This window comes from Pholcus phalangioides, unplaced genomic scaffold, assembly GCF_987345545.1.
Source record: "Pholcus phalangioides strain wild (caught in Gottingen) unplaced genomic scaffold, Ppha-v1.0 ptg000012l_1, whole genome shotgun sequence".
Lineage (NCBI taxonomy): Eukaryota > Metazoa > Arthropoda > Arachnida > Araneae > Pholcidae > Pholcus > Pholcus phalangioides.
The window spans coordinates 7,041,086-7,069,026 of record NW_028301605.1 but is presented as its reverse complement, the minus strand read 5'-3'; the positions used below and the strand labels follow the sequence as shown (position 1 = coordinate 7,069,026).

General features: G+C 38.1%; 1 protein-coding gene and 1 non-coding gene across 3 annotated transcripts in view; one reads left to right on the top strand and one right to left on the bottom strand.

The window, feature by feature from the left end:
• Positions 1-27,941, top strand: part of LOC149079229 (protein turtle-like) — a 670,619-nt gene that overhangs the window by 267,194 nt on the left and 375,484 nt on the right. The gene's annotated exons all lie outside the window — the stretch shown is intronic.
• TRNAS-GGA (transfer RNA serine (anticodon GGA)) lies at positions 6,631-6,704 on the bottom strand. Its single transcript has one exon. It is a non-coding gene; the product is annotated as a tRNA-Ser (tRNA).

The window sequence follows — 27,941 nt, the reverse complement described above, 5'->3', positions numbered from 1 at the left end:
TTTCGGGAATTCTGGGGAAATCCGATTTCCCGTACCTGATTCCCGAGGGCTGCAAAATGTCGGGAATTTGGAAACCCTAAACGTGTCGTCGTCTTCCATTCCCGTCCTTCGGACACATCCTAATTAGACTGTTCATTTGAGTTTGAATCCGACAACGAAAGCATAAATAAAATAACATTTCAGCTTCTGACACGCGTTCTTAGAACACCGGGAAATATTATCGCGAAATTTATGCCCATATCGTTCGCAAACATTCCCACCGAAAACTGATAGATCATGTATATATTCATGCAAACCACGTCGGAAGCCGATTTTTCGATCAAACAAATGTTGACCTTATCTCTACAGGGGGAAAACGGGGGAGTATTTACTTCTCTGTCTCTGTCACGTCAGTCCAATATCTACACGTAGAAATTTTTCTACCGGTAACTTTATTCGAGATATGACATCGGCGCGAGATCGATAATCTGGAATCAGGTCTTCTTCACCGTGTTCCTATTCAACGTTACCCCTAATGCGATTTATTTTTTCCTCTCTTCTTTATATTTGTTATTATCACTTTTTTTCCTCTGGCTTTCTTATGCTCACTGCTGAGGATTTTATTCACCGGTGAGTGAGAAGAAGATATCTCTCTTACGCAGGAAAAAAATATACTTATTTTTTGCTCTCGTGATTCCGAATGCGGCAGAAAGAGAAGTAAAGAGAAGAATAATATGTCTGTGTGTGTTATAATGCTACGTTATAGCCGTGAGCCCCAGACTCTGGTTTTTATGGGGGGAATACGGAACCTTCGGGCTCATAAGAAATGGAAGGCAGTGGTACCACACAATACCTATTTCTTCTAGTTATATTAGGATTCGGGTGCGGGGTCCAGGGAAACGCTGGCCGATCGTTTATATGTTGTTGCTGTTATACTCACATGTACGGTATGTCCAATGTAAACTGCGGCCGGGAGTATGATTACCAAAGAGACATTTGCAATACCGAGCGTTTGTTTGTTTGTTCAATGTGGTCTTTGTACTATGGTATTCCGGATTGGAATGGCTGATTGGCCAACTTATGGTCACTTGGGTTATTCTATCGAATTGGTTTTTGTAAAAACTGTTATTTTTGCTTTTATATAATTATGTGCCTAAATATCACGGTAAAATAGATACTGAAAAACGGTACTTAATAAATATTGAGTAATTAGCAAAAATGCAGAGCACTCAAAAATCAACTTGATACTTGGTAAAAAATGTGCCTATATACCATGTTTCCCTGAAAATAAGACTCGATATTGCTTTAATTTTTGTTCCAAAAGATGCATTAGGATTTATTTTTGAGTTATGTCCTATTTTTCTGAGGTTGCCAAAAAACCTCCATTTATTATATATAAATATACACGAATTTCAGCTTGCATTTCCTATGATTACATATGCTGAGAACAATTAGTCTGAATATCTTATTCCCAGCAAGAGAGCTCTCCTAAAATGAGCATATGCACCTGCTCATAGCGTATTGGCAATACAGCTTTCATTGATTTGATTCCCTGGGTAGGCTCTCGTGCGATAAGACTGCCCTGCCTCCAATAGCTTGTTTAATACGCCTACAATATCATAAATATCGAGATAGGCAGTCATCATTGCGTTTCAACCCTCGATCCAGGTTAAAACCCTTCTGGTAGCACAGTAGAGGTCGGCTAGAGCTGATTTTATGTGGTTTTCCAACTTCGAGGTGTGAATGCAGCGAGTCTCCCATCTAAAAAAAATATCTCCTTAGAAAGAAGGCAAACCTTCTACATGATACTTACATAACATGAAAATTTCAGGCATTTGCCATCTCCACTTCAAAATACCGACGGAGAATTCTTGCGTGAATCCTAACTCTAGAGGGGTTCATCTCTCTCGTCTAAGGGACCCATTTGACAATTTATAACTTTTGATGGACATATTAAAATTTACATATTAAGAACCACTATTTTTGTAATTCAGTGCACCAATGCAGCAGCGGATGTGTTCATCTGGCTGACGATTATAATTAGTGTTTATTTTCTGGTAGGTGTATAGTAGAAGCGCGTCCTGAAAAATCATGTCAGGTCTTGTTAGTTAATATTGTCCAGAAAACATGGTATATATACACACAAAGAAAGAAAAATGCATTTAGAGAGAAAACGGAGGGGAGGTGGATTTTTTATTTCTTGTGTTACATGGATCTTTTGTGCGAATAAGATGAAATCCCGGTTCTCTTGTGCAGCCGCAATAAACACCACGGGCTTCTTCACTGTAATACACAGTATAAATCATATAAATGATGATTGTTTTTGCAACTTATCTCATGGATCACCAAGAGGTCCGTGAACACTGTTAAGAACAACTGTTTTGGAAACAATTGTGTTTTTTTTTACGTAAGCTCGAGAGGTGATTAATCGATAAGGTTATTCATGTATTCAATTTTTTGTCAGTCTGAAATTGTGCATTCATTCTTCGAAGTTCTCCACGATTTTGCTGAGAATATCGTGATCAATATTTGGAAAAAAAAAGACACGTTTGTGTCTTAAGGTGATCTCTAAAAGTCAATGGGTATAAAAAAGTCGTTTTTATAGACCAAGTTTAACAATATTTCGAGGTAAAGAAAACCCAAAGATTCATGTCAAACAAATGCGAACAAAAATCATTCGTTTTATCCAGTGTAATGGTTAGGGCTCTTTAACGCAAGCACGTAGATCCCGAAGTTCATCAGTGTTAGTTAGGCCGATACATCAAATTATGTGTGTTGGCGGCTATTTTGTACGCCAATTGTAGCGAGCGTTTTTCTGTGACTGTATTACGAAATAAGTCGTTAACCAGGAAAGGAGACGAGCAATAGGCTCTCCCTTTAAAAATAAAGTTAGTACTATAGGAGTACGTGTTTAAGTTAAATTGTGTGATTGAATCTCATTAATGCACAGTAGTAGCATTTTTAGGTTACATTTAACATACTAACTGAGCTATTGAACAATCAGTAACAATGCAATGCGAAGGCACACAATCTTGCAACTTCCATCATAAACAGCAGGATTACTATACCAAATAATTATTAATATAATACCTATAACTATTTTGTTCAATTATCCATTAATCACTACTAAATATTTCATCATCAGCTAAGTTTAATAATAAGTAAAATCAGTTTCTTATAGAATAAATGCTTGCCTGCCACTATAAGGATTGCCATCTGAATCACGGGTTTGATCCTGTGAAAGAATATAAATAACCAGTTCTTTTCTTCCTACTGACCCTGAGACAACCATCGATAGATGGCGCTTTTATTTATAACTCATCTTCGGTACTAAATAGCCCTATGGCGATATGTCCTCCTGCTTCTAACCAGAACATGTCTCACCGCTCTGCATCATCGAAGAGATATAAGCAGGAGGGTAAAGATCTGGGTCATGCTGGAAAAAACTTAGCCGTGTACCTCGCTCCCGGGAGACCAGAGCATCCGATCCCCACCCCTCTTAAAACCCTACCCAATGCCTCTCTGCACTACCCCCCTCCCTTATACCCTTATTGCGTTAAAAAACTAAAAACTAAAATGACATTGAAATAACATAAACAAGCACTAATAATGAAAAAAAGCAACAACAACATACAAAAAAGGGAAAATGTTCACAAAAAGCCTAAATATGCACAGAAAAGGTATAAATATGTAGCGATAAGCTTGAATATGGACAGATATTTTCAGAGAAAAATGGGCAGACAGTGCCTATCTGGTACGACAATCATGGCGATGTGGCTGGGGTTCGCGTGTGGTGAAGACGTAGTAGTTCCTCATATTTTTCAAAAATTATTGCGAAACAAATTATTCTTTGATTTCTTGAACGAACTGTAAAAAACCTTACCCCCTCCCCACACAAATCCCCGTCTAATCTTTATTAATTGGGCAAACGTTTCACGTCGATACGGGGATATCGTTCCGATTCCTTCCACTGCCTAGGCCAGTGTTTTCCAAAGTGGGCGATGGAATGGTCCAAGGGGACGATAGAACCTACGGATCTAACTGAAGATCGTATGAGCTCACTTTAGTTAGGGGGGAGGGGGAGTGCGATGAGAGAAAACAATTTCCAAAGAAGGGTGCGATGGAACAAAAAGTTTGAGAAACTATTTCCTAGGCCCAGGACCGCAACTGGATGCTTGCTCACCCGGCGCAAGCGCACATTTTGACGACTCCTTGTAATGTTGAAGGAGAGGTTTGAGAATGAAATTGGTGCCCACTCGGGTCTAGCGCCCGAGCACGAGACCCGCCTGTTTCGCCCCTGGTTGCGGCCCAGCCTAGACCTCCACCGTGAAGACCCGAGACAGATTACTGGAGTTGGTGGTAGGCTAGAATTGGTTTTTGGCTGTTTCTTAATTTCGAATCATGCATATACGAGTCGATTCTCCCCTCCCCCCGTTAAAAAGTCACACCCCAGAGAGTAGCAGCCTTACAATGATGCACATGTATATTCATTACAGTTCACTCGCAATTTAAAATGCAGATAACAGCGCAAAAAATATTCACAGACAACACTAGATACACACTCAGACTGTTGGATACACACATAATTCACTCATTCTTATATCCGTATGTGTTATCTCTTATATGTGTTGTAGGTGGTTTTCTGGGACTTAGGTTATCTCCTATATGTATTGTATGTGTTATCTCTATACATTATACGTTTTGTATGTAATTTTCCCCCTAATTGTGATCTTTCGGAGCACATTCTGCATTTGTATTTTGCACACGATGTTGGACTTCATTATTGAATACTCTACACAAGCACACACTCATGCTTTACACATACTTGCACAAACTTGTCTTTCGTCTTCACAACGCCTGGGAAAGGCTATTTATAAGTCGTCAGACAGCCTCGAGGCTGGGAAAATGGCGAAATAAATTAAATTCTTTTCTGCTGCCACTTTTCTTCATCTCGTACGAACAAAAATTCAATTTCGAAACTAATGGCTGAGGCCGGTTTCATTCATCTTGAATTTTTAATACACAAGTCATGAGAATGCAAAATACTTACAGATAAATCGAAACCCAGTTCATGTTCAGTCATTAGTTCGCTGATTCCGATCCCATTGTCAGATCCTTCCGGTTGCTCGCGACGACGACCCCGACAGATCCGTTATTCAGAGAATTCCCATTTACCCCGAAAACTCTCATCTCGTGAAAGTCCTCAATACGTGAATTTTTAAAAGCGGACCGTTTTGAAGAAACAAATAATTAAAACTGATACGCACAGCAAACAGTTGTTTTCCCGAAAGCGCAACGAATATGGTGTTTTCGATTTCTCCGAAAAGGGCTAATTAGGTGCTTCCGTTACTCTGAAAGATTACCAGTTCCTCCAAAAAGTTTTAGTTCTGATTGGAGGGTTTAGGGAGGGGGGGTCCGACAACAACTGTGACTACGCGGCAAAATTACTAGGGCAGTGCCGTATTCGGGCGTATGCACCAGAAGCGGTACCCTTTTAAAAGAGACGTGACACGGGAGAAAGAGAGGGAATGGTGATGAGCTTTCTTTATCGAAAACAAGGCGGGAAAATGAAATGGTTTTCTGGAATATTCTACGGACGAGTGACAGAGGATATTACAGGAAAACCTCCCGGACACAACGCGTCATTGTTTCTTTGGGAAAGGTGGAAACGGGAAGCGGTTTTCGTTCACTCTGTACGTCTCTTTTAAAAGAGACAGTCAGGTGTAGAGTACAATCGAAAATGCTTTTCGACGTTTCAAGTAATTGCATTTCCGCTTCACTTGACAAGAGAGAGCGGAAACAAAACTTTGCCGCCCTTTATTTGAATAAACAAACAGGAAAGAAAAAAATATACATAAACAAAACAAATATAGAAGCGACATTCCAAGAGAATCCATCAAATTTTAAGCAATTTTCGAATTCCAGAGTAAAAACAAAAATTTTGTCAGAAGACTTGTGAGACATTTTCATGTCCCGTGATGAAGATATAAAAATAAGGGACTTAGGCCTATATACCGTTTTATTCTGTGTGACGCTTCCCTGTACTATCTTGAAAAATGTTTATGTAAATGCGGGGAGTATATATATTTTTTGTCCTTTGTGATATTTCATTCCTTTAGTTTCTGTAGTTTCTAAACAAATTTTTTCCCGTAATTTCTGTAATGTCAATAGACATTTTTACGTGGTTTTCGTGCATTAAAATTTCATCAATGTGATTCGGTTTTTAAAAATTGAATGACGAGTAAAAAAAAATTAAATTCAGGGTGAAACTTGGATCAATGATAATTTTTCTAACTAAAACGGGTCTAGACATCTCGAATTTTATTTCGAAAAATATTCTCGAAAGTTCTGTCTGTATCAGCAATGTCTCGTCGTTTTCTAGATATATTACAGTGATGAATATAAATATATTAATTAAAGTTAAATTATACTCTTCGAAATAGCGGATGGTGGAAAATTTGAAGATTTCTCAGATTTGATCATTTCTACGCGGTTTCAAAATGGAGTTTTGCTCACTGTTACGGTATTGCTAACTCATTGGTTATGATGTATAAGTCTACAACAAGGATGACATCACTCTCCGCTACCATACGAAGGTTTTTAACAACTGGCTGTTGCGAAGATATATTTCGGAAAGAGAGAAAATTCAACTGCCCCTGCGGGGAATCGAACCCACGTCCTTTCACTTTCCGGGTGAACGCCCTAGACCATTAGACTACAGAGGCACCGAATCTCTCAATCTTTCCTTGGAGCTCGTGTACACTGAAAGGGACCGTACGGCCGGACCAGACTCAGGCCAAGCTCACAACTGCTGACGCTGCCATCTGGTCCGGCCGTCCATGTACGGTCCCTTTCAGTGAAAGCAGTAGATTCTCTGGGAACTCATTTTAATATGTTTTGAGAATGTAACTGCAATTCAGATCCCATACAAAAGAACGTAACGGCTCACCACGCTCAGCTTTTTGGTGACTTCTTTGCCGTTGAACAAGGCTAGTAAATGCCATTGTCATTAGTCAACGATTCCGATCTGACAAATAATGTGTGATACATTCAGAACAGAATTTCTATCATATTATCTTCGAAGACCTGCGTTGAGTTTGGTCTTGAATGGCGTAAGAAGAGTGCCCACTCCTTAGTGAACCCGCGTGTTAAGACAACTCTATATGTGGTGGGCCATGAGTGTACTGAGATGGAACTGCATTTCCAAATACATCATATTAGACTTTGGTATTGAAAACAAGATTTTTTTTTCGGCGGTTCAACCACTGAGACCCAGCGTCCATGTCAATGAACAAAAGTGTTATTTTTTTCCATAGTGTCAATAAAAGCTGTCAATACATGATGATCCAGGTCTTCATTACCAAAATGATAGCGGTAATTTTGCAGATTACGGAAAAACAATTTTTTCAAAACGGAACCGACTGTGGTGGTCGAGTGGTGATAGTGACGGACTCGCGATGCGAGGATCCGGGTTCGAACCCCACAGTGGTGGTCGGCTGAAGTTGGTTTTCTGTGGTTCCCAACTTCAAGGCGCAAATGCAAGCCGATCTCCCCGTTAAAAAGTCTCGTGACAGAGAGCAACAGTCCTACAACGATAAATCATACAATCATAACACTTCACTCATAGTTACAAAAACTGGTGGCAGATGGCAGCACTACACATAACAAGCATTACAGAGAAACAAAAAACTTCACGTCAGGTTTCACTACGCGTACACGCACATTCCCGCATGTACCGATTCGTTGGAGGTTCCGCGGGGGAAGGATGGGGTGTGGGCGGGGTGCATGTGTGGTGTAGCAGTAGTAGGTAGGGCCTCCAAAAAATGGCTCGGGGATCCATGATGTTCTTGGGTCAGCCGCCTCGTCGGGCAATTTGCCTGTTGTGGAGTTGTATTTGTATATTTCATTTGGGAAATACGTGCTTTATTTCCCGGTGTCACCAAAATGTGATGACCTTGCTCACATCATGAGCAACGGAAATAAAATTCCTTCCAGAGTCACAACCAACCAGAAGAAGAAAAAAAATTCTCAAACGGTATGTTGTAAGTGTGGGGTAGTTAAAACTTTTTCCTTCCTTCTCTCTCCCAGGGTTCCTTTGGACTAGGAACGTCATCCAACTTTTTCCGGGGGGTGGGGGCAAAGAACATGTACTGAATGTATGTGTATATATATATATATATACCATTTTTATTGTATTTTCAAAAGCCAGGGATCAAGACCCCTCCCCAAATGACGGCCCTGCTTTGGACCTTTTCTTTCTCCCTTTATGCCACCGGTGACTAAATTTCAAGAGAAAAAATGCGGTGAATATAATATTCATTTGCGACCCTAGATATCATTGCAAAAAATCGCTAGTCTTGCTCATTTAGAAGGTGTAGTTCGATAGTTCGGACACAGGAAGTCCCGAATAATCTGCAAAACGACAACTATTTTCAACTTTCAGACACGATTGCACATTTCTCGTCCAACGACTAGTTTAATCATGTAAACCTCCCAATGTACGATGCAGTCGAATAATTAAAAACACAAAAAGGACAGTATTGATAAACAACAAAAATAATAGCTTCGACACTCACAGGAACGAAAAAATTAATTATAATGAGGATATTAATGGGAGAACTCATAGAATCCAATAATTCCAGTTTGTCTCAAATCCTTTCTATTTAGCAACAAAGTAATTGAAAACTAAACCAGAAAAAAAAAATTAACCAGAGTAGAAATATATACAGCTGAAGGAAAATCACCAGCATGTTCTCGTATTAAAATCTCAGGAACTAATGGCCAATTCGCTTTCTCCGGCCTTGTTACCCTTTTGTTGGAATGAAAGCCGCTAATGAATGGGAGCTGGTAATTACTACTCTTTAAAGAATAAAGCTCTTAACTATTAGGAAATAATCTGGCTAAGTGGAAATAATCTTTAGAGTTCGGTTCAAAATGATTTCTCGCAACTCTTCCCTCCTTTTCCGCGTTGTTTTGAAGCGGTCACTTTCTAAAGCTCCTCGTTAATAAACACGAGAAATCGTTGAAGTTGAATCTTTTGTTTTCCATTATTATATATTTCATTAGGACAAAAAAATAATCTTGTTATTAAATCCTATTATAGTCTCATTTGAATTTTATTCCAAAGTTTTAGGCATTTTTTTTTAGTTTATCTTAATAAATTTCATAAGTAAGAATTTGAAAGTTGTTATCTTTATACATTAACAATATTTGAATACGCTATTGTGTATGTGGTGTTGGGAAAGGGAAGTTGTGTGTAACAATTATTAATATATATACACAGCTCAAAAGAATTAGGGGAGCACATGGTTTTAACAAAATTACGCAAAGATGTATACCGATAAGTAACATAAAATTAATCATCCATAATTTAAAGCCTAGCAGGAAACGGAAGAAGAAAACTTCATATGCAAATCAAAGTTCATGACATCAAAAACCAGAAATCGGGATGTTGCAGAAACGTCTGTTTTACTGCCGTAACTGTGAAATTCGATTGCAAGGTGACTTGAGGCTGTCTCAACAACGTGATTTACCGGAATCCATGGCATGGCGTGTTATAGGCAGACTGGAATCCAGGCAAACACAACGTAGTGTCGCGGACGCTGTTGGAGTCGCCAGAAGTGTTGTTGCAAGGTTGTGGAATCGATTCCAAGAAACAGGAAATGTTAGACGTCGACTAGGGCAAGGTCGGCCACGCGCCACTACAGCAACTGATGACCGGTATGTATGGTTAACAGCCCGTCGAAACAGAACACGGAATGCTACGCAGCTGCAAAGACGGTTGCTCTTGGCAACAGGACGAAGGGTGTCCAGCCAAACAGTACGTAATCGGCTTCATGAGGGAGGGCTCTATGCACGTAGGCCAATGGTCTGCATTCCGTTGACCCCACGCCACCGTGCGGCCCGAAGAAGATGGGCTGCTGAACATCGAGATTGGGAGCAACATGATTGGAGCCAAGTGCTGTTTATAGACGAGTCCCGATTCAGTCTGGAGTGTGACACCCGACGTGTTCTGGTATGGAGGGACAGGGGCACTCGAAATAACCCCGCATTCGTTCGCGAAAGGTCATAATACAGACGAGCTGGTTGGATGGTATGGGGTGGAATCAGCATAGGCGGACGTACGGACCTGCATATCATTCGGAATGGCACTTTGACGGCCCGAAGGTATGCAGACGAGATACTGCGACCTCATGTCATCCCTTACGCTGGAGCCATTGGAGATTCCTTTGTTTTCCAGGATGATAATGCCCGACCGCATAGAGCTCGTCTGGTGGAGAACATGCTTGAAGCTGAAACAATACAGCGTATGGAATGGCCAGCGTGCTCTCCTGAAATGAATCCTGACGACGCATTGCTGCGCGACCAAGGCCGCCTGTTACTGTCCGAGACTTGCAGATTGCACTTCATGAGGAGTGGAACAGTATTCCCCAAAGTCTGATCGATAACCTCATCGCATCCATGGCAAACAGGTGTGCAGCAGTCTTAGCTGTTCGAGGAGACCACACGCCCTATTAAAACTCATGCATCATGTCTAAACAGTACTTTTTTTTTTATCGTTTACATGTAACCAAATTGTTGCCCTAAATCATCTTTTCATGTTTTTCCCATATTTTCAAAGAATTAAAGCTTAATTCCAAATTTTTTTTACGTCTTTTTTCTGTATTGCGCATTGATAAGCGTGTACTATCCATTGTATGCCAATACGTGGCTGTCTCGCACGGTTTTCTTCACTTTTTTGCTTGCTCCCCTAATTGTTTTGAGCAGTGTATTTACAGTGTTTATTATGATGAGTAATTTTTGTTATGATGCTTCGATTCAGTTGAAATTGAATGTATTTTTCTTCTTGAATTGTTATCAAAATGATGTTTTCACTTACCAATTAAGTATTTTTGTTTCAACTATGTTTTTTTCCGTTTGCTTGAAAATTTCAAACATTTTATTAATAAATACATTTTCATGGTGTTTGCTTTACATTTTTAAGTGTAACCACTTTGTTGTTCTTTTCCGAAAATTAAATAATTTGACTATGAATTTCGAAGTTTTATTTATTCTTTTTTTCTGTAGGGATTTGAATTGGTTACTTATAAAACACATACAACAACAACTGTATCTGCGAGCATTGATAAAAAATTTGCTATTGCTGAATCTATTTTATTTTTTATTTTTAAAATTGCTCAAACACACTGTTGATGAAATAGTTTGTATGAAACATTGTTGCCTAAAAATATGGCTGTTGAAGTAGTTGTGTTCAAAACCAGCTGTTTTAAAAGACTGTCACAGAAAAAAAAAAACTGCTATAGAAAAACGGTTTCTTGTTGAATAACATCGATGCTAAAGCAATTATTCTGATAATTCTTGCGGAATATATTTTTTTGGAAAAACTTCTTGGAATTATTTTGCAAGTAATTTTTCTTCGGCTATCTACAACAAAAGAAACATTTTTGTAAGTCATTGTTGGAAAAAGAATCAGCCATTGTTGAAGAATTCATTTTTGAACCGCTATTGAAAAACTGACTGTATACTGACTCGCTGTTGCTAAAGCGAACTATCGTCAAAAGAAGTTGAAAAACACATTTTGCTTAAAGAATTCAACAGTTAATATTGATGCAAAAAAAGAAAATAATAAATAAATAACTCAAATATCAAAATATATATATACACAAAATAAATATCAAACAATAAAAAAATATGTAAAAATATAAAGGAATGAATATCTAAGAATTAATAAGTGCCCAAATAAAAAATAAGAACAAAACTTAATTAATTACATCGCCGTTCACATACACTGCGATAAATTATATTCGCATCCTTCTTCAGCGTATTTTTCAAACGTATTTATTTTCTCTTTCAACATTCAAATATTTTCTCTTGTTGGTGAAATCATAAAAGAAGAAAATAAATCATAAAAACTTAGTGAAAAAGAAAAACGAAACTGTTAATAAATTCAGATTCCTTCGAAATTTCATAACGGTAAGCATTAATCAAAATTATGACGAAAGTTATTATTTATCATTTTATTCATAATTTTTCTTTTCCATCATTGTAAATATTCTCCATCATTTCCGAAAAGAGAAAAAAAAAATTCTCTGGAGAGATAATTTTTTTCTATTATATTTTTTTGATTAAGAAAGTGAAAAAAAAAAAATTAAGAATGATATTCTTGATTAAAATTCATAAGAAAAATATTTTTATTTCTAGGGATAAAGTACAAAGATAGAATAGTTATTTTTTTGTAATGTAGATTCCTGAAGAGAAGAAAAAAATTTTGTAATAATAATTTAAATTTTTCCATTTTTTTGTTATTAATGCTCAAGAAAAAACATCACCTCATCAGTATTCACAGCGGCACCGATTTTTAATCATTCTTTCACGTCCAGGATAAGCCTTTCCCTAATTGGTGGAGTCTGATTTCGACCGCTATTACTGCAATTTTAGGTATGATATGCAAATTGCTACGATCAAAAAATGTGAGATTTCTCATTATCGCTCTTTCTGAAATAATTTTGTTGATGAACTGTTGAAAAATATTACTCGTACGTATACAAACACAAATCACTGCCGCGAAGGTTCTTTAAGACACTATTCCAAACAATTAACTTGGAAACACTGCTGAAAATAATTATGTTGGACAATTGAAAACCAACAATATGGATGCATAATCCGGAAACCATGTGAAATTTCGTGGAATCCGGAAAGGTGACAGCTATCTCTCTCTCTGTATTATATATACATTGTGGGGAAAAAATCCTTAGAAACTTTAAAATTTCATGAACACCGGAAAAAATGGCCGACATAAATAACGATTTGCAGGGTTAGCATCGCTAGGTCAAGGGAAATGTTTTAAGAGAGGAAAAAAAAACCTCAAAAACAGCCGATAGGTGGCGATGAAGTACACAAGTCAAAGAAAAGATACGCAAATAACGAACAGAATGCCTCCAAATTGTTTATTAAAGCAGTATGTGTTCCACATGACCACCAAGCAGAGGGGATAACAAATTGCAGGCGAGTCACAAATCCGGCAACGGCGGAGTTCTCATACACGGTTTATAACGGTGAACTGTTAAGGATTAGGAGCGGAAGTTCTTATGACCGTCTTCATTGGCATATTTTCACCGAAGTCACTCGTACTAGCGCCACCTATCGACTTTGTTTGAGTTAGTTTTTTCTGTCAAAGAAATTCCTGTGACCTAGTGATGCTAACCCTGCAAACCGTTTTTTATTTTTTCGGTTTTTATTCATTTTTAAAGTTTCTACGGGGTTTTTTGCCCACCCTGTATATAATATATATTAATACGTATCATAATATATACAGTGAAACCTGTCTAATACGGACACTGTACGAGACGGAAACCTGTCTTAAACGGAGTCAAACTACTATAATCTGTTCAATGATTAGTGCTTTTATTTGCACCTTTATAAAACGGAAATCTGTCTCAAACGGAATATTATTTCGGTCTGTTGACGTTTCGTTTCGTACATGTTCCACTGTATATCATACATATATCACACACGCACACATATACAGATACAGGACTACCGTTGAATCCCGTTTTAATGAATACCGTTATACGAAAAAAAATCTCGTTTTAATGAACAACTTTTCTAATCCTCCAAGTAAGTTTACATTGGAACAATACAAAAACCTGGAATTCCTATGTAACGAGATTTCGTTGTAACGGAATGATTTATTCGGTCTCTTGGAGCTCGTTATAACGGGATTCTACTGAATATATATTGAATATATATATATATATAAATTTTTCACCTTACTAAATCATCAAATGACTGTAAATGTGCCAACTTGTGTTTCACATATTTGTTATGAACTGAGTGGAAACGTTTTTCTGCTGTTGTTTACAAATGTTTCCGAAATATGAATAGACACATGGGAATTCAAACATGAACAAAGTGCAATAAGAATACAAAACCATTTTTATACCCATTGTTCAAATATACATATACAGGTATTTAATACTCCAAAAATACGTTCAAAAAAATGAAGTTGGTGTTTCAGATGCTTGCCTTTTCTGTGTAACTTTAATACCCTTATGTCAGGTTCGATCGCGTGCGGAAATTCATTTTCTATTATATGTGGAGCTGCCTTTTCCACCATTTTTTTTTTTACTCCCTCAGCCAACTGAATGATTGCCGGTCATGTCCGAAAACACGCGAAAATGGCGACGACATTTTTATTATTTTTTTACCAGTAATGGATACTTCCATCAATGTACCACGAGCTAAAAAAAAAAAATGCCAAACTTTTTTGGCTGTTATAAAGTTAAAGGCGGATAGGTACGACCTCACAAATGACCACTTTTACTTTAGTTTCCCGTTTAGACCCGTAACAATAATTGGCCTCCCCTCTAAACATTATCATACAACCCTTACCAAATGGACACACATAGACACAGAAATCATCGTTCAAGACCTACGCCCTTTTTTGTAACCAACCATTTTTATTATTATTATTATTATTCTTGCAAAGGGCGGTATCATTCGTACCAAATATATAAGAAAAGAATCCAAAAATGTGAGTAATTGATTAAAAACAGGAGAAAGAGAACCAAATCTTTTTCCAATTTCACGACTCATTAGGATATCTATTAGCTATAGTTTTTTCCTCCAACTTCTTGTATGATTCGTATGTTTATCAATTGATGACAAGATGAATTATGCTTATTTGGGAACCAAAAATTACGCTATTATTATTCCATTGCCATCCCAGAATCCATTAGTAATAATGCCCAGTTTGTATTAAACTTTCGGAAACTTTAGGTTGGGCTTTGACATGATGACTAGCGGTTTATTTATAAATGTTAGTTTCATTCATAAAGTTGTCAAAGTCGGCGAAATGCCTGAAATGGTAAAAAAAAAACTGTCGGGAAACAATGGTTTGTGGACCTCAACAATAATGAGTATTAGAATGTTTCCTTTTTTTCAGCTTCGTTTCGAAACAACGAGTTGTAGAATGATTACTTTCCTTGCCGCGGTTTCCAAACAATGATTTTTGGAATGCTTACGTTTCTTACTTTAGTTTCCAAACAATGATTTTTGGAATGCTTACGTTTCTTTTTAGAGGGTGGTGTTGTATTCTTTATATACATATTTATTTTATTCTTCGTGATTTAGTGCTGAGCATTCTACTTTACGTAATTTTTTCGTATAATCTCTTACGTATATTTTGCATAGTAATGTATTTTACATTATTTTAATTTCCAGTTAACGTTTCTCATTTTCCTATTTTTAAGTATTATTATTATTATCTAGCTTTAGCAATAGTGTTGGTATGCCTCGACCTCGACTAGTGTTGTGTAGAGCTTGCGACGGGAGGTTTCCCTGGTCTAGGGGTATAGTAGCTGATAGTTGCAATTGTAAAGGGTGCTTGGTTAGGAAAAGGCTGGAACTCGAGGTCGAAGCTTTACGGGAAAAAGTTAGGGTGCTAGAGGGCCCGGTTATAACGGAGCCTCTGGTCGTCGAGTCACCTGTTGATGAAGAAGCAATCTCCACGAACAACGACATTTTAGAGGGCGAATGGGTGGTCGTGGATGAGGTAGAGGGGGATAGTGATAGGGGTTTAATCATCGGCGATTCTATGTTTAGGGAACTTGGGAACCGAGTGTGTAGGGATTTTCGGGATTTTCGAGCGCTGTTGTCTTCCTGGGGGGAAGATTGGCAACGTTCGAGACGTTTTTCATCGCCGAAAGTTGCCCTTGCGGGTGATTCTGTGGGTGGGAACAAATCAGGTAGGAGCGAATATTAGTGAGTCTCTGTCAGAATACCGGGATTTACTATTATCCGCTAGGGAGGGGGGTTCAGATGTGGCAGTGATTCCAGTGCTGCCAAGGGGTAGTAGGGGATATAGGAGTAGGATCCACCAATTCAATATAGGCCTGAAGGACATTTGCTCCTCACTTGGGGTCACGTTCTTGGAGCTCCCCGCATTTACCGATAGGTGGCTTCGTTCGGATGGGATCCATCTAAATAAGAGAGGGGTCTGGGAGGTTTACGATAGTCTTAGGTCAGGTTTTTTACTCCCAGACCACGTAGTCGGGAATGCGGGTTAGTTAATGATAATCACAACAGTACTGACGGAAAATTACCCACCTCTGACTTGGATGGCTTCTCGATTGACACTAAATCACCGGGCAAATTAAAATGTGTGTTAATAAATGCCAGGAGCTTGGGTAATAAGAAAGATTTTTTAGAAACTATGATAGTTGTGGAGGGCTTGGATCTTATAGCCATTACAGAATCTTGGGCAAAGGATGGGGATAAATCTTTCTTACACATCTCAGGATACGATACTTTTTTGAGAAATAGATCTGATAGGAAAGGGGGTGGAGTGTTGATATACGTGAAATCCTGTTTGAAGGCTAGAGAGTCTAACGTGCAGAGAAGTGATATTGAAACCATATGGGTTGAACTTGAGAGCAAAAGACGCCATAAGCTTATTGTTGGGGTTTGTTACAATCCACCGAATAGGGATCAAAACTACATTGCCAAAATGCATGATGAAATTTCCTACATGTGTAAGCGAAAGAGGGTTCTCATACAAAGGGGATTTCAATTACCCGGGTATTGATTGGGAGAACTTTTCATCTGGAAATCAGTATGAAAGAGACTTTCTTAACTTGGTGCTCGAAAATTTTTTGTATCAGCATGTATCAGAAGCCACTAGGGGTACTGCTATTTTGGATTTAGTTCTTACTTTCTGAGGATCTAGTTGAACATGTTTCGGTGGGGGAAGAGTTTTCTTCCAGTGATCATCGTATCGTCAGATTTCACTGTAACTTTTCCTCGGGTAAGGTTGATAACATTAGACTGGTTCCTTGTTTTCGGAGAACTAACTTTGATGTTTTGAGAAGAAGGTTAGCGGAAGTTTTCAAAGACCGGTTGGAATCAGTAGGGGTGGTAAGTCAATGGGTAGAATTTAGTACGAAGCTGTCCTCTGTTTTGCACGACGTCATACCCTTTGTTCGAAAAAAGCGTGTTTGTACATCACACCCTCTATGGTTCACGGATAGCGTGCGGAACCTTTATCTTGAAAAGAAAAGAGCATTCAGAGAGTATAAAAGTGGACGTGGTGACCAATCATTGTTTACTGATAAAAGAAGACTGTTGAAGAAAGCGATAAGGGATAGTAAAAAGGAAGTTGAATCTAGGTTGGCAGATAACATTGGCTCTGACCCAAAATCATTTTTTCGATACGTCAATAATGGATGTAAGGGGACAGTTGGCCCCCTCTCGATAGGAGGCTCTAAGGTAGAGAACAATGTAGGCATGTGTAGTGCTTTCAATGACTTTTCGCGTCGGTTTTTAATGGAGATAATGATATTCGATATACGGGTGTTGCATGGGGTAATAAAACCCTCAACGATATTCAAGTAGAAGACGTGGAGGTCCTAAATCTTCTAAGAAATGTATGTGCAAGCAAAGCACCAGGACCAGATGATATCTATCCCAGGGTTCTCAGGGAATGTGCTAATGAATTGTTGGGACCAGTCGCACAGATATACAGGAGTAGTGTTGCTGAGGGTATCGTCCCGAGAGATTGGAAACTGGCTAACGTTGTTCCGATATTTAAGAAGGGTAGTAGAGAGGTGGTGTCTAATTATCGTCCAGTGAGTTTGACGAGCGCCCTCTCGAAAATTTTGGAAATTATCATCAAAAGGAAGTTTGTGAAGTGGATAGACGAGAATAATGTATTGTCGGATAATCAGCATGGGTTCAGGAAGGGGAAGTCATGAGCAAAAATGTCGACGTTGTTTACCTTGATTTCCAGAAGGCATTCGATCGGGTCCAACATGGCAAACTCTTGAAGCGTTTACACGAGATTGGAATAGGGGGCAACTTGCTGAATCGTGGTTAAGAGATAGGTCGCAACGAGTTATGGTGAACGGGGAATTCTCTGGTTGGACAGACGTCACAAGTGGAGTTCCTCAGGGAAGTGTCCTTGGCCCCATACTTTTTTCACTTTTTATCGACAAACTCGATCAGGGTATCGATGGAATTACTAGCAAATTCGCAGATGATGTGAAGCTAATGGGGGTAATCGGGAATGAAAGCGATAGGGAGTTGCTCCAGACCAACTTAAACAAGATTGCAGCATGGGCAAATGAATGGCGCATGACGTTTAGCGTAGATAAGTGCATGGTCGCTCATTTTGGTTCGGACAACCCATGGTTATCTTACGAGTTGAATGGTGTCACTATCCCGGATGCAACTAGAGTCACCGATTTGGGAATTCTCATTGACGAGCGACTTAAGTTTTCTGAACATTGTTCAGCGGTTGTCAAAAAAGCGAATAGAATGCTTGGTCTCATTTTCAAAAAGGTCTCTTCGCGTTCCCCTAAAGTCATTCTTCCGCTTCTTCGAGGCTTAGTTCGTCCTGGACTGGAGTATTCTGTAAGGTTTTGGAGACCATACCTACAGAGGGACATAGACTTGATTGATTGAAGGGGTGCAGAGAAGAGCTACGCGTGTCCTTATTGGCACACAGGGCTTGAGTTATGAAGAGAGACTTCATTTTTTGAATGTGTTTACATTGGATGAACGCAGGTGTCGAGGAGATATGATCGAAGTGTTCAAAATTTTCAATGGGATGGATAGGATGGACCATGAACTTTTAGTACACCGCCAATCAACTGCTTTTACAAGGGGACACCAGTATCGATTGGTGAGGGACAATGCAAGGTTATGGTGTCGCAGGGAATTTTTCTCTAATAGGGTTTTTAATAAATGGAATAGCTTACCCCCGGAGGTAGTAAATTGTAACACAATTGACACGTTTAAAAAGAAATACGATAAACATGTTGGGGTAAATCGAGAAGCTATCCATTCTTAGAATAAGACAACCATAAGTATTCTTTATGGGCATTGTATAATATTTAATCATGTGTATATATTGTTTATAATTTGTGTTGATTGCATTTTTAATGGGATTGCTGTATTTTTGAAACATATGACATCCATATTTTTATGGGCATCTTTTTATCAGCCACCTCGTTGGGCATTTTGCCTGTTGTGGCGTTGTATTTGTATTTGTATTTACTTTAGTTACCTTTCCTTTATTACTGCGGTTTCCAAACAATGATTTTTGGACTGCTTACCGGAGAATTTTCTAGATGAGTCACAGCATTGGTGCATTCGAAAAAGTGCTGTCAATATCGGCTATTTCGACTTCTGCTGTAACACCAATAGTTGAAGGTCGGGCTGATTGTCATGGGTAATGGTGTTAATGAACCTTTCTTATATTGTCCATGTAGAGGTTAAAATGGACGATGAAATGAACATTTCATTGCGAGAAATTAATTAAAACGAATAAGAATTTTTTATAGCTACTTTATATAAACTTAGATACATTATCGATAAAAAATTACCTCAAATATGTATTTTATGCTTGACTATATTCAATTTTGAATTATAAAAATTAGGCTCGGAGGCGAGGCATACCAACAATATATCAACTGAACAATACATACAATAAAATAAGATCTCAATTAATAAGTACTTTTAACCCACACAGAATGTCATACATTAACACTCAGACAAAATTATACGTACGGGATTGTAAAATTTACATTATTAAATAATAATCGGTTGATATAAAAACCAAAGTAGAAATTCAGCTAGACATAAAAATATATATCACGTCGTAAAAACGAATAAATCATTTTTTGACAAAAAGCTACTCCTATACAGCTCCAAAAATATTGAACATTTTCTATAGCATTAAACATACACTTAATGTTATGAATTGCCCAAAAGACATTGTGTCGATTATTGTTATTAAAAAACACCTTTAATTATGCAGATATAATACAGTGAGATTCATTTAATAAATAAATATTCTGAATTTTATCAAAAAACACATGCGATCTCTCACTATTTCCGCCTGAATACTACTCAAATAAAAAAAAAGAAACGAGTCGATACTATAATTACCAACCAAAATATCATTATAACCAACGCTGTTGCATTGTAACAACTTCAAGTCATACGTCTCATCTACACCTGATAGAAGGACTGCAAAATTCCTACAGTGTGTGTTTATTTCTTCTATTTATTGTTTTATGTCTATATTTTACTTTTTTGTTTTGATGTTCACTGTAATTTTTGAATATTTGTCTGATTCTGTGTGTATTTGAAACAACAAAGAGAAAGTGACGACTTCGCCTATAACGGCACGTCTTCCGTTGCTTTTGTTTCCGTATTTAAGGCGTTTTTCCTAGAAAGGCCATGAATTACAGCTCATCCGACTGTAGAAATGCACGTTGGGATTTACGGAAAATTCCCTGCCGAGAATCGAGAGAAAAATCCATCGACAGACACTTTACATACGGCAGTTAGTGACCTAGTGAGTGAGAGAGCGAATTAGCAGGTCAGCGAGCACATATGTGAAAGCGTGAGTAACTCATTCAATCACTAGTTCGGTCACTCACTCGGTCAAAAAATTCACTATCAGGATAACTTACAAACATCGACAGCATCGACCAAGTGTCGACCATTGAGCATGTGTGAGTGTTTTATTATTAAATTAATTGGTAATCAATAATGACCTCACAAATGGGGGTATTCCTTGTTTATAGATCGATAACAATAATTGACCTCTGTTCTAAACGTATGTTACCATATACACACACACACACACACAAACTTTATCAATGAACACACAGGCAGAGATCAACGTGTAAGAACTACGCCCATTTCTGTAACCATAATTTCTTTTACCATTTTTGTAAAGGGCGGTATCATTCATACAAAATATATATATATATATATATATATATATATAAATAAGAAACACCCCATCAGAAAAAACATGATTAAACACAGGTAAATTAGAACCAAATCCTAATTTCACGCGACTCATTATGATATCTATTAGCTATATTTTTCTCCAACTTCTCGCATGATTCGTATGTTTATCAATTGATGACAAAATGAATTATGATTATTTGGCAACCAAACATTTGCAATTATCACATTCCATTGCCCCATCTCAGAATCCATTACCTCCTAATGTCTGTGTCTTATTCAACTTTCGATAACTTCAGGTTGGGCTTTTGACATGATGACTAGCTGTTTATTAATAAATGTTCGTACTGGATTCAACGACAGGTAATTAACTAATTGTTACGGTCATTTATCGAAATTATTTTGACCCACGACGCGGTCTGTTTTGCCATAAACAGCATTTTTTCCCCGATCACATATTCTCTTATCTACTTGTTTTTTTCGAGAACTTTCGCACCATATCATTAGCAGCAAATAGTGTTGATGAAGAATTAATTGAAAAAGTTTCTGCGTTTAATGATGTAACCGAGAGAAAAAAAATGTATTTGTCTTACGGGTTTAATTATTTTTAGAGTTCCTTTATGATTATTTAATCCGACTAGACAAGATAGCCTCGGGGTAGAAAATGGGAAATTAATTGAGGGTTTTTTTTCTCTCCGTTGTGTGAAGTGAGAGAATACGAATGAGAGAGAGAGTGATTGAGTGATATTTGATTTTGTACGAGGATTCACGCTGTTTTAGTGGTTTTTCGTTATTGTTACATTTTGTTGAATTTATTTTGTTTAGAGCAAAAGTTGGACAATTTTGTTGTAAATTTCCATCTCAAATATATCCGTTAATTCATTGTGTAAGGTTCGCCATTCTCTTGGTATCTTTATTCTCCGACTAGTATTGAAAAACAATTTTGGCTTTTTCATTGATGATCATTTGGATGATAGCATGCATTTTACAGGACGCTCCCATATTTTATCGTTATTTTGACAAACTTTTTAGCATAATTTTTCAAAGAAAATGCGTCGGTTCATCCCATTTTTTTTCCCAATGAAACAATTTTCAATTTGTAGTTTTCAATGATGGTGAGTATTTGCATATCTCATGGAATTTTTTGATAAATTTGACTATAAAGACTGTACTCAATACTCATGTCAAATAATTTAAATTTGTAATAATTTTGCTGTGAAAGACATATATCAATACACTGCAGATTTGCACAGTAAACCTTTGTCCCCACCCCTTGGTAATTTATAAACATTTTCAGTAATAATACGAAAGCTTTCCAACAATAAAGTTGTGCCGCATGTAGGATTCCGATACTTCGCTTTTTGGACGATTAAATATGGTAACCCTTCATATAACATATACTAGATCATATTTTCCCAAACTTGTTGTTTCATCGCCCCCTTCAGAAAAATTTTCCCTCATCGCCCCCCCCCTCAAGCGTACCTATAGGATCCTATGTTATACCCCTAGCTTCTGTCGCCCCCCCCCGAACAATTCTCACCCACCAGGGGGTGATATTGCCCACTTTGGGAAACGCTGCCATATAGCAAGAATGCACAACCTGTTATAGTCCATGGATACGATATTGCTACTGTTCGCGAGACGGAAACTAGTATTATATCTTGTTGAACACATGATACGTTTCTACGGAACATTCTCATGAATTTAATGCTCCTGAAATTGTTATAAAAATGTGCTGTTTTTCAACAGTATTTTTAACTTAACAGTAAGTTTACTTGACATTATGCTTTACTGAAATTAAGGGTTGAAATTTTTTTTTCTAAATTTCAAATTGTATTATAACACCTATGATTATTGATCATATGCTACAGACATTTGAATATTTGTTTTAAATTTTTTTTGAAAATAAACGTTTATTTCGTAAATTGCATTTTAATGTATGCATCTACCCGTTTTATTTGAAATTGCATGTCTTCGTCTGTTTCTATCACAGAGCTCAAATTTCAACTTGATATCCTCCCACTTACCTTACTTTTCAAAATTATCCACGGCTATTTTAACTTTGACACTTCACATATTCTAAACAAATCTCTCTACATTTTCTCGATATAGAACTCAATCTCTCCCAAAAATTGAAACATTTCGTTGCATCCACAGATTGCTTCAAATTTGGTTTCTTCCCCCCGAACAATTATAGATTGGAACAACCTTCCATCAACTACCATAGATTGTACTTCGGCTTCCGATTTTGAATGTGGCATCAATTGTCTCCTCTGCCAAATCCCATCACACACTCTATTACATATATTGGTGTCATTCATGTATTATTTCATGAGCATCGATGGGGGAATTCGGATTTCGTGGCTTTTGATGACAGGGAGGGGGGGGGGGATGACGCTTACGTCATCAACCACCCTTTATATGAAAATTTAAAATATTTATATCTCTACTGGCAATGTCAAAAACGAGAAAACGTTTCCTAGAAATTAATAAAATTGAAATATAAAAGTTAAAAATGCAATGTGTTGAATCTATAATAACATGCGAAAAATGATCCCAGTGCATGCATGACAAATTTCACTGCAGCAGTGTCAGACGGTGGTCGTCAGACTCCCTATATACATTCTCGAATGACAGTCCATTCAGAAAGGGTACGCAGGATTGACATTTGGAGGGAGCGCAAGAGGCTTAACGGGTGGGTCGCAATGAATGTTTAAAAAAAAAATGTCGAGTTCCCAGCTTTCAAATAGCATCGAAATTAACTGAAATTTTAAAACACATATAAATAAAATTTTATTATAGTTTAATTTTTTACGTCAAAAATAATTTTTTAATCATGTGGGAGGGGCATTGGGGTCGTGCCCCCCCCCCAACGTGTACGTCTGTGATTCCAACATGCAATGGGGGGGGGGGACGAAAGAGCCGACAATGGGGAGGGTCAGATTTTTGCTGATAAAGGGGGTAGAGGGGTAAAAATGACTAAACGTCTGCTGGCGTAATACTTGAAAATGACCTCTTATCTTGTCTGACTAGTGTGCGCGCTCAGCCTCACTATCAGACATACATAACACATGACACTACACCAACATCCCAGACTTAAATTGCATTGAATTACAGATCTTACTTAAAGATTCTTTAGGCAATTGCTGGAATTCTAACCTCTCTATACACCGATAATAGTTAGTAACCACCCCCCGTCCTCCCAAGAAAGATAAAAACTAAGAAATAAAACGTGAAGCCGTTAAATGTTTTACGACAGTCGTCCAAAATAAAACGAACAAAAAACAAAAACGATTCGTTGTTTTCCGAGATATTACGGGGAAAAAGTGGGAGCAAATCCTTCTCTCGAACCCGCCATGACTTCTTAATCCAAAGGGATTAGGTAAGGCACATCTAAATAAATCGCTGCTGGTAGAGAGAGAGTGTAAAGGCATCTCTCCTGCTCTCTCTCTCTTTCTCTTAGGAGACTTTCTCGCTCGGTTTCTCCTCCACCAAAAATTGGTAAAAGTGGGAGAGAGCAAGGCGAAATAACTACTACACAAGAACGCTTTATTACTTGTATAAGAGCCATTTCCCCCCACGCCAAAATCCCCACCACCTCTACCTTAAAACAACGTCTTAACATCAGAGGAGAACGTAAACCATGAGGCCTTCACGCTTTGGAAAAGCGCATTACCTGAATGGTCATAGGATCAGAAACCCATACGACGTTGGGAGGGATGAAATGCACATACAGCTGGATTTAGACCGAAAGTATCAGAGCGATCGTAGCATGTATGAGTTTCAGGGCCATTACAGGCGCAACCCCCGTTATCATCTCCCCCCCCCCCCCTCCTTCTCTTATATCCTCGAGAAATTCCTGATAACTGAATAACTGGTATGTAAATGCCTTTCTCTCTCTCTCTCTAGCTTGATTTTTGGAATCGGTCCAAAATATTTGCCCCGTTTGGAATTTCGAAGGTTGTTGGGCCTTATAAATAATTTAGAATATGCGGAGGGGGGGGAGGGGGGGCTTACTGTAAATATCCTGTTTTCAAACACTAAATAACTTATGGTAATGAAATTACTGGCCGATAGGGATTAACAAGATTCGATCTAACGTGATATTTTTTTTGTGAGGAAGGGTGTGATTTAATTTCCTTATACACACATAAATTCTTCGATTTATTTTAATCCTGATTTATATGCGAAGATATCTTAGGTGTTAGGGGAGAGAGAAATACTCATTTTTTAAATAATTCCATGTGCTTTTGCATATATTTACTCAATATGTAAATGTTGAAGGCATATTATATAGAAAATCATATTAATATCGGAATTGGATTTGAGATAATGGACCATGATTATGATGATTGCAATCATGGTGGAATGAATATGTATATTGGGACTAGTTTATGCTTCATTTCAGAAGGGAATTTAGACTAATTATTCAATGAGCTAAATAGGTGTAGGCCAATGAATACTAATCTAAGCACATTTATTTAGGAATGTGCAGTTTGAACTAATAAATTGATATTAACGCATGGTTACATGATACTGAAATTGTGTTATGGAAACCATGACTTTTTTTGATCGTCCCCTTTTTCCGTCGTTTTTCTTAGGAATAATTATAATATGCATATGTTGCGGTAGATGTTACAAATCCGGTAATTACACATAATTTGTCTGTTATTATGCATAATTGCCGAACATTTTGACTAATTATGCGAATTTATCACGTTTTCCCGGTGATTATCTATTATCATCTCCAGCTCCTATTGGCAAATATGATAAACCGTGAATTGATTACTTAAATTTACCTCTTCCTCCTGTTCCAGTTCCTAGTCCGCCGCTCCCTCTCAACGAGGAGATACAAGATAATCTTTAAACGCTGGAAAATCTGTATGTATGTTGTGAAACTAAAAAGTGAAGTTTGTTTCTGTGTAATGCTTGTTATAGTGCTGTCATCGGCCATCAATTTTTCAAACTATGAGTGTAGTGTAATGGCTAAAGGTTTGTGCCGTTGTAGGCCTGTTGCCTGTTATTGTGGCGAGACATTTTAATGGTCAGATCGGCTCTCGCATTTACGCCTCGAAGTTGGGAACCATAGGAGAACCAACTTCAACCGATCATTTTGCTGTCTACGGTGATTTTGCTCAAACTCGAATTTAGGATCATACCAGCTGCAGCTTTTTAATGCGCCTGAGAGTCGTGGTAGATAGATAGGTAGATAGAACCGCTAACAACCCCGTACTGATGCAAAGCACCTTACTTCCGTTACCTCAAAAGAGGCAGAGTTATGTCGGAAAAGTTATCAAACATTGATAGTGGTGGCTCCCCTTGCCCCGTGCTGCAAGATTCGAATTACTCGCGCCGTTGTCCCCATGAAGACAGCCATCAACTCAATGCGACGTACAAGCCATTTGACAAAAATGGGTGACTGAATCCAATGACTAGGAAGAAAAATTGCACGTGCACCCAGTGGCGCAGAAGGACCGGACACCGCAGCCTTGGATTTAAAAAGAAATGTGCAAAAGACTTGTGGGCAAGAAAGAAGAAAGAAAAAGAAGCTGGCATGTTGAAGTGGGAGAGCTTTGAGAATGGTCAAAAAACACAATGTATACAAATTACATATATACAGCACCTCGACTGTGACGGCAAACAAAGAAACAAAGCCTCCGTCTACAGTGCTTGAGCAGTTTTGTTTGCCTTTCCTATTACAGAATATGCAATATACACACACAGAGAATACACACAGAGCCTGCACTGCGACGGGAATAATCAAACAGACTCTCCGTTGACAGTGCTGGGCATTTACATTTGAATTACACGCATATACATTATTTACTTTACAAAAATTTCTTTTTTTTATATTATTCATAATGCATATAAACATTACTATGAAGGTAGTATTGGGTACAAATATCACTATGAGGTCATAAAAATATATATTCAAGGTTACAAAATTACTACCATAGTATAAAAGTGCGGCGGGAACAATCAAACACAGCTCCCGTTCACAGTGCTGGGTGGCAGCGATCACATTTGAATTACCCACACCTATTTACATAATAGAAATTTCCCTTTTTATAATAATTGTTGGTACACATAAACATTACCATGTACGTCACATATATTCTAAACATATGCCATAATGAGCTCATACTAATATTTAAGGTTTCAAACCACCATCATACTATTAAAAAGTGTATATACAGTGTGTATTACTTATGGATATGAGTGTATACTCATATCCATAAATTAAGGATAATTCAGAATCACACGGAAATCGAAATCTAAAGTAAAAATTTCGCCTGTAGAATTATCACACACATTGGCAAGAATGATATGCAAATTTCAGGAAGCCACCAGATGATGCCGATAGTACGTCACAATGACGAGAGTATAAGAGGGGGGGGGGGGTATATAAGGAATGGTGGCAAAGAAGTAAAATTGTTCACAAGAGTTCTGTAGGGCGCTCAGTGCCATAAGCGAATAGTTATGACACAGAGGACGAATGTGGATGATTTTTTACGTGGAAGAATTATCGGATGGAAGTATCCGAGGAACTTGGAATGGCCCAAAGTGTCATCTCTAGGCTTTGGCAACGATTCCAAGATAACGGAAATGTCAGTAGACGTTACAGGACAGGTTGCCCCCGAGTTACAACGCCGAATGAAGACCGGTATTTGGCAGTAACTGCCAAAAGAAGCAGACTGAGCACAGCATCCGACCTGTCTCGTCAGCTATCTGCAGCCACGGGCACGACAGTTTCAAGGCAAACCGTGTACAACGTTTGGGAGATATTGGTCTATATGCTCGCAGGCCTGTCAGATGTGTTCCGCTCACGGCAACTCACTGTCGGCAGCGATTAGCCTGGAGTAGAGAACATGCAATGTGGACATCGTCACAGTGGGCTTGTGTGATGTTTCCCTTGATTATTGCTAGACTTCATATTCCAGGAGAGTCCTTGATTAATACTAGAGTTTTTCGTGGAACTCTTGACGATTGAAATTTTTTTATAGAATCCCTGATTTTTACCAGATGTTTACAGAGTCTCGGTTACGTAACATTGTCACTTGAGCGCATGGTGGACAAGCACTCAAGAGGCAGTTAGAGACGTTAAAAACAGTTCATTGTCACCCTTGTTGGTCAACAGACATTTCGAAGAAACTTGACGTTTCTGAGCCTTACCCACACATGAAGCCCTTGATGAATAGTAG